Source organism: Prionailurus bengalensis, chromosome B3 (assembly GCF_016509475.1).
Source record: "Prionailurus bengalensis isolate Pbe53 chromosome B3, Fcat_Pben_1.1_paternal_pri, whole genome shotgun sequence".
NCBI lineage: Eukaryota > Metazoa > Chordata > Mammalia > Carnivora > Felidae > Prionailurus > Prionailurus bengalensis.
In genome coordinates this window covers 112,117,012-112,130,655 of record NC_057355.1, presented here as the reverse complement: position 1 = coordinate 112,130,655, position 13,644 = coordinate 112,117,012, and the positions used below count along the sequence as shown (strand labels likewise).

At 45.8% G+C, this 13,644-nt stretch overlaps 1 long non-coding RNA gene across 1 annotated transcript; it reads right to left on the bottom strand.

The window, feature by feature from the left end:
- Positions 1-1,034: 1,034 nt before the first annotated feature.
- LOC122469225 lies at positions 1,035-11,058 on the bottom strand. Its single transcript, XR_006293411.1, has 2 exons — positions 10,930-11,058; positions 1,035-1,318 (listed from the first exon to the last, which is right to left on the bottom strand). It is a non-coding gene; the product is annotated as an uncharacterized LOC122469225 (long non-coding RNA).
- Between the last annotated feature and the right edge of the window lie 2,586 nt (positions 11,059-13,644).

Below are 13,644 nucleotides of genomic sequence, written 5' to 3'. Positions count from 1 at the left end.
AAGCAAATGAAGCAGACATTAATGCCGCTGTTTTCCAGATGACAAAAATGAAGCTCTGAGTTAAGCAAAACACACCCGAAGACACAGAGCTGGTAGTGGTAAACGCAGGATTCCAACTCAGGCCTGCTGAATTCCAGTGCCCGAGTCCTTCACCCCATATTTCTGACCCCAGATTGTGTGGGTTTCCCACAGCAAGTAATTCTCCAGTTCTCTGGGGATATCAACTGGATGTCCTATAATTCAATTCAATTCTAACTCTCACTACCCAGGTCAAGTACTCCATCCCACAAGACATCCCCCACCTCAGATGCTACTCACAAGTAAAGGGTCCCCAGGTGACCCACACTTCTGCCCATGTGGCAACAAATTAGAGGTTCCCATAACCCTCGATTTCAAGAACTTGCTGTAATAGCTCACAGAGCTCAGGGAACACTTTAGGTACTATTAAGGGTTTATTATGAAAGATACAAATGGATAACCAGATAAGAGGGATGTAGAGCGAGGTCCAGATCTGTCCTGAGTGTGACATCCTCCTGGCACCCTCCTGGAACCTGGAGCCTGGATTCACCAACCTGGAATCTCTCTGAACCCGCTCATTTAGAGTTTTTATGGTTCCATTACATAAGCATGCTTGATTAAATCATTGACCTTTGGTGGATAACTCAGTTTCCAGCCCCCAGGCTCCTGGAGGTCATGAGTGGGGCTGAAAATTCTGACCCTCTGATCACATGGTCAGCTTCTGGGGTTTGCAGCCTCCGCCCTGCAGGTGTCACCTCATTAGCATAACTCAGCTGTGGTTGGATGGGGCTTATTATAAATAACAAAAGACTCTCCTGCCACCCCCATCACTCAGGGAATTTACAAAGCTTTTTAGGAGCTCTATCCCAGGAACTGGGGATGAAGACCAAGTATAAATTTCTGGTTATGTTGTAGCCTGGTGCAGGTGTGCAAGAGCGCATGGCTCCAGGGGTCCCAAACAGACCAGGTTCGGCCACTCTTCTGCTGACAAAATCCAAAGGCAGAGAGACAAGCAGTGGTGAAACAAGAAAGGAATTTATTTCAGCAAGGCCAGCACCGGGAAGACTGTGGACTAGAGTCTCAAAGACTGTCTCCAAAGTGCCGAAAACACTTCCAGGTTTATATGAGGAAAATGTGGGGCAAAGGTCGGTGGGAATGTGCAGGCGGGCAGTAAAGGTCAGGACGGCCATTGTCTTGGGGTCAGTCATGCAGGGTCTTGCTGGTTCGGTGCGGTACTTAACTGCTGGAGGGGGTAGTTTAGTTTCCTATCAAGGGATGCCTTGCCCACAGGGTCTTTTGCCTGAGTTAAAAGATAAGCCACAAAGAAGAACTTAATCAATTAGAAAGTACAGACTGAGGTCAAAATGGAGTTAGTTGAAGTCCTCTTTCAATATTACAAATATCACAGCTGTTAACTACTAAGTGCACTGTGCCTCACAGAAAATTTCTCTGCACAAACTCAGACTTTGTGGCTGGGAAATGTCCTGGATTGGGGAGAATCTACCCACAGATGGTAATACATAGCTAATATTTATTGAGCATTTATTCTATGCTGACCACGGTGACGGGCACTTTACATTCATTACCTCATTAAATCTTCACAACCCTAGGAGAGTAAATACTAGTATTATCTGCAATTTACAGATAGGAAAACTGAACCTCAGAGAGAGGTCATCAAGAAATAACTTATTTGAGATTATGCTGGAAATGCGAGGATATGTCACTATTAAATAATCCGTTCATATAAAGCACCATTTGAACGGGTCTAACGAGAAAAACATGTGATTTCACCCTAAATGATAAATAAAGCTTCCGACGAAATCCAAAAAGTGGTGCAACCATCGTGGAAAACACCGTGGCAATTCCTGAAAAGGCTAAAGATAAGATCCAGTAATTCCACTCTTCGTATAGACTCAAGAAATCAAAACACCCAGGGGTGCCTGCGTGGCTCAGTGGGTTAAGTGTCCGACTTCAGCTCAGGTCATGTTCACACGGCTCATGAGTGTGAGCCCTGCGTCAGGCTGGGAACCTGGAACCTGGAGCCTGGAGCCTGCTTCAGATTCTGTCTCCCTCTCTCTCTGCCCCTCCCCAGCTCATGTTCTGTCTCTCTCTCTCTCTCTCCTTCAAAAATAAATAAACATTAAAAGAAAATTTAAAAAAAAGAAATCAAAACATACATCCACACAAAAACTTGAACAAAGATGTTCATAGAAGCGTTATTCATAACAGCCAAAATGTCAAAACAATCTAAATGTCCACCAACAGATGACTGGGTAAGCAAACTGGGAGATCACCATGTAGCAGACTATTATTTGTATATAAAAAGGAATGAAGTTCTGAGACACAGGACAACACGGATGAACCTTGAACGCGTTATGCCAAGTGAAAGAAGCTGGTCAAAAAAGACCACATATTGTATGATTCCATTTATATGAAATACCCAAAATAGACAAATTCATATGGACAGAAAGTGGATCAGTGGTTGTCTGGGGCCGGAACAGGCATGAAGCCTGCCGCAGAATGAGAAATGACTGCTAATGAGTATAGGGTTTCTTTCTGGGATGCTAAAAATACTCTAAAATTAGATTGTGGTGATGGGTTTGTACGACTCTGATTGTACTGAAAACCACTGAACCGTGTGAACTTTAAATAGGTGAATTTTATGGCATTTGAAAGCTATCACAATAAAACATTTAAAAGGAGAAGAAGGGCGCCCGGCTGGCTCAGTGGGAAGAGCATGTGACTCAATGTCCAGGTCTTGAGTTCGAACCACACATTGGGCGGAGAGATTACTTTTAAAAAGAGAGAAAGAGAGATAGAAGAAAAAGGAAGAAAAGACAAAGAAGCAGTCCAGCTCCCCTACTGAAAAGACCAAATGAAGAGGCCCCATGGAGAGAAGAGGACCTAGAACTACATGTGGAAGGAGAGGCCTTCCCAGTATCCAAATCAAGCCTTTTTTTTTTTTTAAGTTGTATTTATTTATTTTGAGAGAGAGAGAGCAGGGGAGGGGCAGAGAGAGGGAGAGAGAGAATCCTAAGCAGGGTCTGCACTACCAGTGTGGAGCCCGACTGGGGGCTCAGAACTCACTAACGGTGAGATCACGACCTGAGCTGAAATCAAGAGTCCAACGCTTAACTGACTGAGCCACTCAGGCACCCCCAAATCAAGCCTTTTTAAACAACTCCAGCCCCAGCCGCCCAGCACTGCAACCATACAGGAGGACCCAAGCAAAAATAGCAAAACTGCCCAGCTGAGTCAAATCTACACACGGAACTGTGGAAGCTAATAAAACAAATCTTATTTTAAGCCACTAAATTTCAGGGTGGTTTGTTATCCATCCATAGGTAACCGAAACAGCCACTTGGGAAAAGGTGTCACGGACTCCAAATGGGGCAGAGATCCGAATGCCAAACCTGAAACACGAGTACTAAAAGAAAACACGGGCACTACCTTCTACAACCTGTGTGTGGGGAAAATCTTTCTAATTATGTCTCCAAATGAAGATGCAATAAAAGATTGATACATTTAATTACTTAAAAAAATTTAAGGTTTCGCAGGGCAAACAAATCAACAAAATCAAAAATCAAATGACACATTTATAGAACAGATTTACATCACAATCGCACAGATAAGGGATCAAAATCTCTACTATATCAATGGTTTTTTCAATTGAGGGAAAAGGATCAAAAATCCTCCAGAAGAATGGGCAAAATTAACAACAGTAATAAGATACAAAACTGATCCTGAAACAGGAACAAATGTTCAACCTCATTCATAATAAGGGAAAGGCAAATTAAAACCATACTAAGATAGCATTTCTCCCCCATCAGATGGGCAAAAATTCAAAATCCTGACAATATTTTCTGCTGATGAAACAGGCACTTATCTATTGCCAATGAGAATGAAAAATGGTACAATTGAGGGGCATCTGGATGGCTCAGTCAGTTAAGTGTCCAACTTTGGCTCAGGTCATGATCTCACAGTTTGTGAGACTGATCCCTCCATCAGACTAGGCTCTCTGCTGTTAGCATGGAGCCCACTTGGGATCCTCTGTCCCCGTCTCTGCCCCTCCCACACTCGTTCTCTCTCTCTCAAAATAGGTAAATAAACTTAAAAAAAAAAAGATACAACTCCTATGCAGAGGAATTTGGCAATATGTAACAAACCAGGATACAGTCACTCTTTGACAAAATCGTCCCACTCCTAGGAATTTACCCTGAAGGTACACGTCCAAAAATTTAAAAACTATTCATGTACTAGGTTGTTCATGCAACATTATTTGTAATTTCAAAAAATATACATATATTAATACCTTAAATACCCAGACATGTAAGATTGGTTACATAAACGATGACATCTGGAGTACTATAGAGTACTATTTAAAAAAAATGTGGTAAACTCTACGACCTGATTTCCAGAATATAGTAAATGAAAAATGCAAAGTGCAAAAACAATTGTAAATAATATACTTCTGCACAGAAGACCAAAGGGAATAAGAAAACATAAGTGTTAAATTTTGAAAAGCGAAAAAAACCACACACACACACACACACACACACACACACACACACACACACCAAAGGCAAATCGGAAAACCATGAAGTGGAATACCTACAAGGGGTGGGGGATACCGGGTAAAGGGGGGGGGTGAGGACGCCTCTCTGGGTATACCTTTGTGGACAGTTTTTATTCTTGCGAAGTAGGTTAATGTGCTACATATTTAAACAAATGAATTAAATAAAGGACAGGAGGAAGGAACACAAGCAAGGGCAAATAAACCCAGACGCACCTGTTACCCTCTCTCTCGGTTCCAAACCACCCTTTTCTACTCTGCCTCTGATGCTGGAGCCGAGGCTCTGCAAAGCACATTTCCGCCGCGCCTGCTGCGTCTGGGAGCAGGTGGCAGGCCGGAGCTGGGGCTGCGGGGCTGCGGGGCTGGAGGAGGGAGAAAGGGCCCGGTCCTTCCCGCTTGCCCCGGGCCGCTGCCCTTCCAGGGGCGCCTCGTCCCGGCCGCCGGTCACCCTGCTCACAGTAGCAGCCAGATGCAGCTCACGGTTTTCCCAAAGGTCTCATTACAGCACTGCAGACTCACCGGCACGGACCGGAAGTACCCCTCTCGGAGCTCTGGTTTCCAGCCCGAAGGGCCCCTTCCTCTGCACCCACGGAAACCACCCCTCAGGGAGCACCTTTTCCTCAGAGGGGGTCTGAGACTCCACAGCTCCCTTCTGAGTTTCTAAGTTTTAAAAATTCAAACTACTTCCTTTTGTCCTCTCAACCCTAAGCGATTATCTCAGAAGAATGAAATTTTGAGTGGATTTTTTTTTTGCTTTTCTACCGTTTCTAAATATCTAAGCAATGAACATGCGCTACCTTTATAACAAGAGAAAGAACGATGCCCTATATTTGCGTGCCCCTCTTATTTGATGACACTTCATTGTGCCCTAGTACAAATACAGAGGCCATGGGTGTAACTGATGGCTGATGGTACTGAGCTCACCTGGGTGACGGCCAAGTCCTGCCCCTCCTCCACTGAGAACAGGCCTATTGAATTCAGATACCCTCCCTTCCCTCCTTTCCCCAACAAAAGATTATTTGAAGACTTTCCTTGTTCTCCAAGCAAATGATATCAGCCCAGAAAAACATTTCTCTCAGAAGCTTTTCCAGAAGGTTACAACAAAGCCAAGTCTCCCAAAGTAGTGCGAGTCAAGGAGCCGGTAGACACGCCGGGGTCCACAGGGGCATCAGAATGGTTGTGCCCTGGGCCCCTCCGCCTTCTAGCTCCTTCAGCGCAGGCTAAGGACAGGGGGACAGAAAAGCCCTTCTGCCAGTGGGACTCACAGCCGTCTGCCCCCACCTCCCACTTCCCCTTAAAACAAAACAAAACAAATAAATAAAAACACAAAATCCGATCCTCAGAATCCAGACCAGGAACTCTGGAGACATTGCATATTCTGGCAAGCAGCCTGATGGCTAATAGATAACAGGTTATCCAGGAAATAATTAGAAGCCGGAGCCCACACAGATCAGTTGCAAACACTGACCTCTGTCATTCAGGATATGGCCCTAAAAGTAAAGAACTCTTTCTTCTTTCACTTCCACGGGGTGGGAAAACGTCAGGGCTCTCTCCCTTCTTTTAAACCTGACAAATTAACAAGTGCCGGATCCTCGATAGGCACTTAAGCCTGGTGAGGAGCAGACACCAGGGTGTCTCCTCTCCCTGAGCCCCCCAGGGTGGGTGAGGAGGGATCAGTCCATAGGGCGCCTGCCTCAAGGTAGGAGGCCAGAGCCGGGTTTCTTTTTCACCATTACTTGACTGTGTCTTCACTCTTCTCACCCTCCTCACCCACACTTCTGCCCCTGCCCCGCTCCTTCCAAAGTCCACGCCCGGCTGCCTGGGGCGATCATTCCAGCCCCGCTGTCTCTTTCCGGATTCAGCACATTGCATTCCCTGCTCCCTTCCCCCAGACACTATGCTTGTTTCTTTGTGAGGAGGGAGCTAGATTCAGAAATAAAAGCTTTGTTTATGTTTAAGGAATCCATGTGGGTTCACGGCTATAGATTATACTTTTGTGTTACATCATTGTTGCTTTTAATAATGGTTTCCAAAATTGCTTCCTCTTCAAACCTTCTTTATCATTTTCTCCAGCAAGATGTATAGAATTTGAAAGTAAACAGGAATACAATGACAGATTGAGGCTTTCTCACTTTCTCTTAAGTAGATGGAAACAGTTAATAATTCTCTTCTTATATATCATGTCAAATCAGCCCTTTTTCTTCCTGTCTCTGGATGGGGCTCGTGTTTTTCTCTCAAAAAAACCCATAGTAACAACAGTAGCTACCATGTTTTGAGCACTGGCCTGTGCCGGCTGTGCTAAGCTCTTATTGTGCATTGGGATAAAGGTGATGGTGAGATCCGTAGAGGACAGAGTTGGGAGCCTGTGGCCAATATGACAGCTTTGAAAATCACCCATCAGGCTCAGAGTTTGCCTGGGGCTCCACAAGTGCCCTCTCATTTGAACCTCAGCACCACCCCATGACTCGGACTTAAGTTTTTTTTCACCAACCCCCCCCCCCACCACATTACACGTAAGATTTAAACTGAGGGTTGGGGGGGGCGCCTGGGTGGCTCAGTCGGTTGAGCGTCTGACTTCAGCTCAGGTCATGATCTCGCGGTCTGTGAGTTTGAGCCCCGCATCTGGCTCTGTGCTGACAGCTCAGAGCCTGGAGCCTGCTTCAGATTCTGTGTCTCCCTCTCTCTCTGCCCCTCCCCCACTCATTCTCTCTCTCTCTCTCTCTCTCTCTCTCTCTCTGTCAAAAATAAATAAAACATGAAAAAAAAATTTTTTTAAATAAATAAATAAACTGAGGGTCAGGGAAGTGATTTGGTCAAGGTCACTCAGCTGGTAAGTGGGGTGGGATGTGGCTTTGATTTCAGGCTTCCAATCTCTGATCTCCATTCATCTTCCTAGACCCTCTGTCTCTCAGCAACACTTGAGTTAGGCCCACCTCTCATGCACTGGAGAGCCTGCTCTGTCAGTGTTCAATAGTTAAAAAAGCACAGTGAGGAGACACGAGTGTGGTTTCTAGAACCAGATTACCAGAGTCGCAATCCCGGCTCTGTTGCTTGCAAGTTATGTGGCCTTGCACTATTCACTGTGTCTCAGTGTCCTCATCTATAAAATAAGAGAAAATAACAGCATCCACTTCTACAATTGCTATGAATGAAGTGTGTGAAGAGAGCTTAGTATCATGAAGGAAGCTATTAATACCTGCAAGTTATTATGACCACTTAACAATTTCCACCCAGTAGCTAGATTTACCGAGAAGCTACTATTTCAGTTAGTATGATTTACATTTTCCTGCCAAAGATAAGCCCTCCGGGCTTTTCTGCCTTAGCTTGAGTCACTCCCCTGAAAGCAGACTCGGGCAAAGATTCAGGTTGCACGTAGTTGAGGTGGTGATCCCAGAATGCTCTGTGAGAGAAGGAGGAAGGTGAAGCAGGAAAGGGAGGCAAGGGTAGTGAGCTGGCTACCACTGGCAAGAGGGGGCCTAGATGCCGCAGGGACCCTCTGAGAAGTTGGAACACATCTCAGAATGGCCCCTGGGGGCCCTCACACCCCCATGGGGTAAGTGTTGCTCCTGGAGCATTCATCCCTGCCAACCTCAGAGGCAGGCATGCTCCAGAGGCCAGAGAACACCTGCAGGCAGCAAGAAGCAGGAAGCTGTGGGTCACCGGGGAACAGGTGGCAGGTGACCCTGGGGTAAGCCAAGGGCATATAGGTGGGGCTCTGCCTGCCAGCTACACAGTAATCTCCCAATGTTGCTAATGTGTACTCTAGGTGTATCTTTTCCCCTCAGAAACACTTGCCAAATAGCCCCATTGTTTGCTCTGGATCTAGGTTTAATGAGCAAAATTTCCTCTTTGAACTGGAAGTGCCTGCTTAGAACTGTCTTGAGAAATTCTAGCTAATCAAGGCCCCCTTAAAGTATCCATAATCACGATAGCCCCCTGCATGTCCGTGCATCGTGCCTTCTGGTTTACCAAATTACAAAATTCTTTTTGCATATATGATCTCATGTAATCCTCGGGGTAAGCCGGTGAAGTAGAGGACAGTCCTCTGGTGCAGTCCCAGAGTGCTCCCCCCTTTTACAAGAGGTTAGAAACAGTTCCGTGATTTCTGTTGGGAGAGGATTCCGAGGGCCTGAGGGAAGTTTTGCAGTATCTCTGCTCTACCTGAACAGTCTCTAACGGACCAAAAAAGACCCATCCCAGCCATTCTACTCAAGTTTGGAAACTTTAAGAATATTGATGCTTCTAGAATAATTACTCAGTTACTTTGTTCATTTTTCTTAATGTACACATGTAACATGATACTGCAATAGAAATTTCTGCCAAGACCTAAAGACAACAGAGATTACCTTCCAAAATGGGGTGCCAGACCACCATGCAGGCTTTGGAAGGCAGGCAGGGAAAACCAGTTTTGTGACTGCTGTACCCCTCGATCATGGGGATAAGAGTTTGGAGGTGAGAGAAGAGGGTTTTTGAACAAAGTTTTTGATGTGCTGTGAGTCCCATTCTTACCCACGAGTGAAAGAAGGGAGTATAGGGCCCTTGTCGCAAGCTTAGAGAAAGGGGATCCAACATGTCCCCTGAGAGGTTTAGGAGACACAGTGCACAGGTATCCAATATTCCACTTAGAAAATCTGAGGGACGAGTGACCGGCTGACTATGGCTTTGACCGTGGAGTTAAGGGAAGGCCAGTGACAGCTTGCACTCTCCAAATTTGTTACAACAGCGTGAGTATCTGGCTAGGTATCGGCCTCACCCAAAATAGGGTTGGCAGTGAAGGGGATCAGAACATCCCACCCCAAAATATGTCTCTGTAACCTAAGGGTTATTTTGACCTGAAGGCAATGAAGAAATGACACACACTGGAGGAACTGTTTGCCCTCTCTCTTTGTAAAAGAGAGACACGCCTTTCCCCTGTGCTGTGCCCCTTCCCCTCTTCCCATACTTGCCCGAGGCACTGACTTGAATCTAAGCTAAAACAACTCTTATCTTCCATTAGTTTCCCCTGTACATTACCTTCCATGATTTACCACCCCTAGAAGCCCAAACCCCTTAACTTGCCTTGTCACTTCATGATTTATCACTTTTTGTTAAAATGGTATATAAGCCCCCAGGCTTTGGGGGATTTTTTCACTCCTTTTTGTGAGAGCCTCCCCCACCCCCCCCCCCCCACCCCCAGGCCAAACACAGACCTTCTCTCCTGTTAATCTATCTTTTGTCATTTTAATTTGCAGGTTCCAGTCACTGAATATAAGAGGGTAGAGGAAAAGTCCCCCCTCTTACTCCCCCCCCCCCACGTTACTCCCCACAGCAGTGAAAGATTATCTTAGCTCTAAGAGGGCTGCAGGGGGGACAAATAGATCTTCTCAGAGAGAAGCCTGAGGTATCACCACATTCACAGAGGCTGAAGAAGAAGTAAGCGAGTGGCTGGAATAGAGTATTTGTCCTATGAAACAAACTTTAGGAAAAAGATCCTCAGTAATTGGGAGTAAAGATCATCCAAAAGAGTCTGTGAGAGTCAGCTTAAAAACACCTGCCAAGTCCAAAGAGAGCAGATGATATAAATCACTATGCCAAGACCAATCAAGCAAGAACTCCCCCACTCCTCTTACCTCCTCTCAATTCCAGAACTCCAGCCCTGAAAGAGTCAGGACTCATAGTTAGTAAGTATACTTAGCCCCCTTTCTCTCCATCTTTCAATAATCCTGAGCTGGGACAGGAAAGGGAGCTTCAATTTTAAGGCAAGAATATTTCAACTATTAAATTTATACTATACATTTTGAAGTGACTAGAGGAATCTTGGGTATTACTAAGTGTGACTAGAAAGTCATGGGGCTCGCCCTAAATTTTATCTGGTGCAGGGGAAGAGCTCATTCCCCTGAATGGATGAGAATGGACAGTGGGAGACCGAAACAAATTTGCTTTGATTACACTCCATGAGTCATGTTTTCAATGTTGGGCGATTTCCTAGTGCCCAAGGAAAGAGTGGGTGGTTGTTTGTGAGTTGGACTCTGGTTCAGAACCCCAGAAAACATCACTGGAGAGGTGACACCAACCACATAAATAGGCCAGTGCCCACAGTCGCCATGGGGCTATGATCAAGAAGTGCCATTGGTCCCCATCCGATTTAGAAACCCATCCTGACCAGAGATTATAAATGGTGAGAGCCACCACTGCTCCCGTTGCTGCACGACCACGGTCCAAAAATCCGCTATATGTGCCCCCAGAGACCACCCAAGGATGAATCTATTAAGAGTTTGAATCTCTTGGGATGAACAGATTGGATGATGCCTGTGAATATTACAACAAACAAAATGTTTTAGGAGACCTTTAGAACTTACCGTCTCTCAGATCCAAACCTGCCCTTCCGGGCTCAGCCTTGTGCAGTTCAGACTCTGCAAACCACACTGCGGGCTTCCCTGCGGGCTCCCTGTTAGCTCTTGGATGGGAAGCACCAGAGGGAGACAGCAAAGCTGGAGAAGAAAGAAAGAATGTGTTCCTTCCTCTCTGCATCCCGTGGGGTGCCTGTTCCTTGGTGGTCACTCTGATGTCACCTCTCCACCCCGGCACTGGCAGTTCCCAGCACTTTGCACACAGTGCGGTTTTTCCAACGCTTACCTCACGAGCTTCATTACACTTGCCTCTCCCCGGAGACCCCAGGTCCCCACGGGCCCCTCTCCAGCTCAGAGGTGCCAGCCCAGCCAGCCGTGCCTTCTCCTCAAAGTCTGGGTTTCAGGTTGCTAAGTTTTTAATAATTCCCACCTGCCCTCACACCTAGCCCCTCAGACAGCGGCTGCTTTCTGCAGTTCCTACCTCCGTGACACCCTAGTGTCCTGGTTTTGACTTTCAGTTGCCAAGTTAATAACTTCGCTCCTACTGAACAACTGTTATACTACCTTCTCTGTTCAAATACCTGACAACGTTTCCCTCTCCTGGCCGGTCCCTGACTGGTATGCCTCTTGCCAAAAAAGTGAGAAGGGGAGTCTCTCAGGGGCCTCACTGGGGTAAAGAATCAGTGGGGCTTCAGGGCACCTGGCTGGCTTAGTCAGTAGACCGGAGCATGTGACTCCGAATCTCAAGGTCCTGAGTTCAAGCACCACATTGGGTGTGGAGCCTACTTAAGAAAAAAAAACCAAAAAAACACACAAAACAGTGGGGCTTCTAGGAGGGAAAGCTGCAGTTTTTTAGAGTAGTTTTTTAGTTTTAGCATTAGTTTTTGAACCGTTTTTGAACCATGGAGCTCTCTGAGAGACAGATGAAAACAATGGGCTTTCTCTCTAGGAACTGTAAATATCTATCAGCACACCCCCCACCTTCAACCCTCGAATACAGTTTTACACCCACTTACAGGGGTTGGTGGACCCCAAAGCCCAGATTAATCATTCCTGTGGTAGAATGCTGGCCAGGGTGGGTCTTCTTCTTGGAGGAAATCTGGTTGGCTCTCGGAGGCTGTTGTCTAAGCCTAAGAAAAGTCGAACAAAAGGACTGTCAGTACTGGGTTGCCAAGGAGCTGTCCTAGATTTTCAAACTCCCTGAATTTGAGATAAATTTCCTGACTGTGGACCTGCCAACCGTCCTGGATTCCTAGTTGCTCTGGCATCTGAAGCCTTAAAAATGTACCTTTTTCAGCAACAACTATTTTACTCATGGGGACCAAGCCAACAAGAATGAGGTCTTCTGAGGCAGAACCTTGTTTGGGGGGCTCTCCTGCCTAGGGGCCCCTGGTTGACAAGCCAGCTGACCTGGCCAGGTCCCCAGTCCTCTGCCCTTCAGCACCTGCCTAGAGTGTAGCCCTCCTGGAAAGAAAGGCACGTCGCCATCTGCTGGCAGGCCCTATTATCGCACGCCAATGTACCAGGAAGCAATCCAGGGTGCCCCGTTTGTAAGCAAGTGGAAGAACTCTTTTATTGTTAGTTATCCGGATGTGTTTGTTGAAGGATTATGCTCTATCCCATTAGAGGGGAGAACACAGTTTGGGAGAAGTTACTACCTCTAGACCTCAATTTTTCCATCTCTAGGGCAAGGCCATTCTCTAAATGCAGAGGGGTCCACGGCTGATTTTCCTTTCTCCATTAAACTGCACCAGAGAGTGGAAGAGAATTCTTCCTCACATCACTTACAGTCAGATAGCCACCATCTATCTCTGCAAAGCTACCTGACATATAGTTGCTTTCTTAGCTGAATGTTGATCTTTTCAGTTACTTAGACATTGCTCAAGATACAGATGGATTTTTTTTCTCTGTTAATTAAAAAAAGAAAGTTTATTCATTCAATCTGCAAAATTATTCATTCACCGAACAATTTTTACTGAATGCCTACTGTGTGCCAGGCACTTTTGAGGCACTAGGGATATCACAATAAACAAAACAAACAAACAAAAAATCCTCATACAGCTTCTCATCTAGTGGAGACAGACAGACAACAAACAAAATATGTAAGTGGATGCATGCCAAGAGGATTTTTTTTTTAGCTGTTGCTCGCTCTTTATTTTTACTATCATTTTTACTTATTTATTTATTTGCTTTTTCAGACAGGCGAAATTATAGCATGTCTGTCTGCTGATGGGAATGATCCAGTAAAGGGGGGCGGGGGGATACTGACACAGGAGAGAGGAGAGAGAATCGGTGAATTGTCCTTGAGGAGGTGAGATGGAATGGGACCTAGTGGACAAGTGTGAGAATCTACTTAGGTGCTGGGGACACAGCAGAGAAGAAAACAGGCAACATCCCTGCCTTTCTAGAGATTTCATTCTAATTAGGGAAATGAACAATTAAAAAAAAAAAAATGGATCTATGGTACCCATGGTTTGAGATAAAGGCCATGACTGAAAGACAGCAGTCCTAGAAGTTCTCTTTGAGAAGTGACACTTAAGCTGAGTCCTGAAGTGTGACACATGTCCATGTGAAGAGCCTGAGGGAAGAGGATTCTAAGCAGAAAGAACGGCAAATGCAAGACCTGGAGGAGGAAGAACTTGGCCCATTTGTACAGTCGCAGGAGGTGAAGCCGCAGGAGGGTAGTTACCAAGAAGAGCGAAGCATGAGATGAGGTTACAGAGG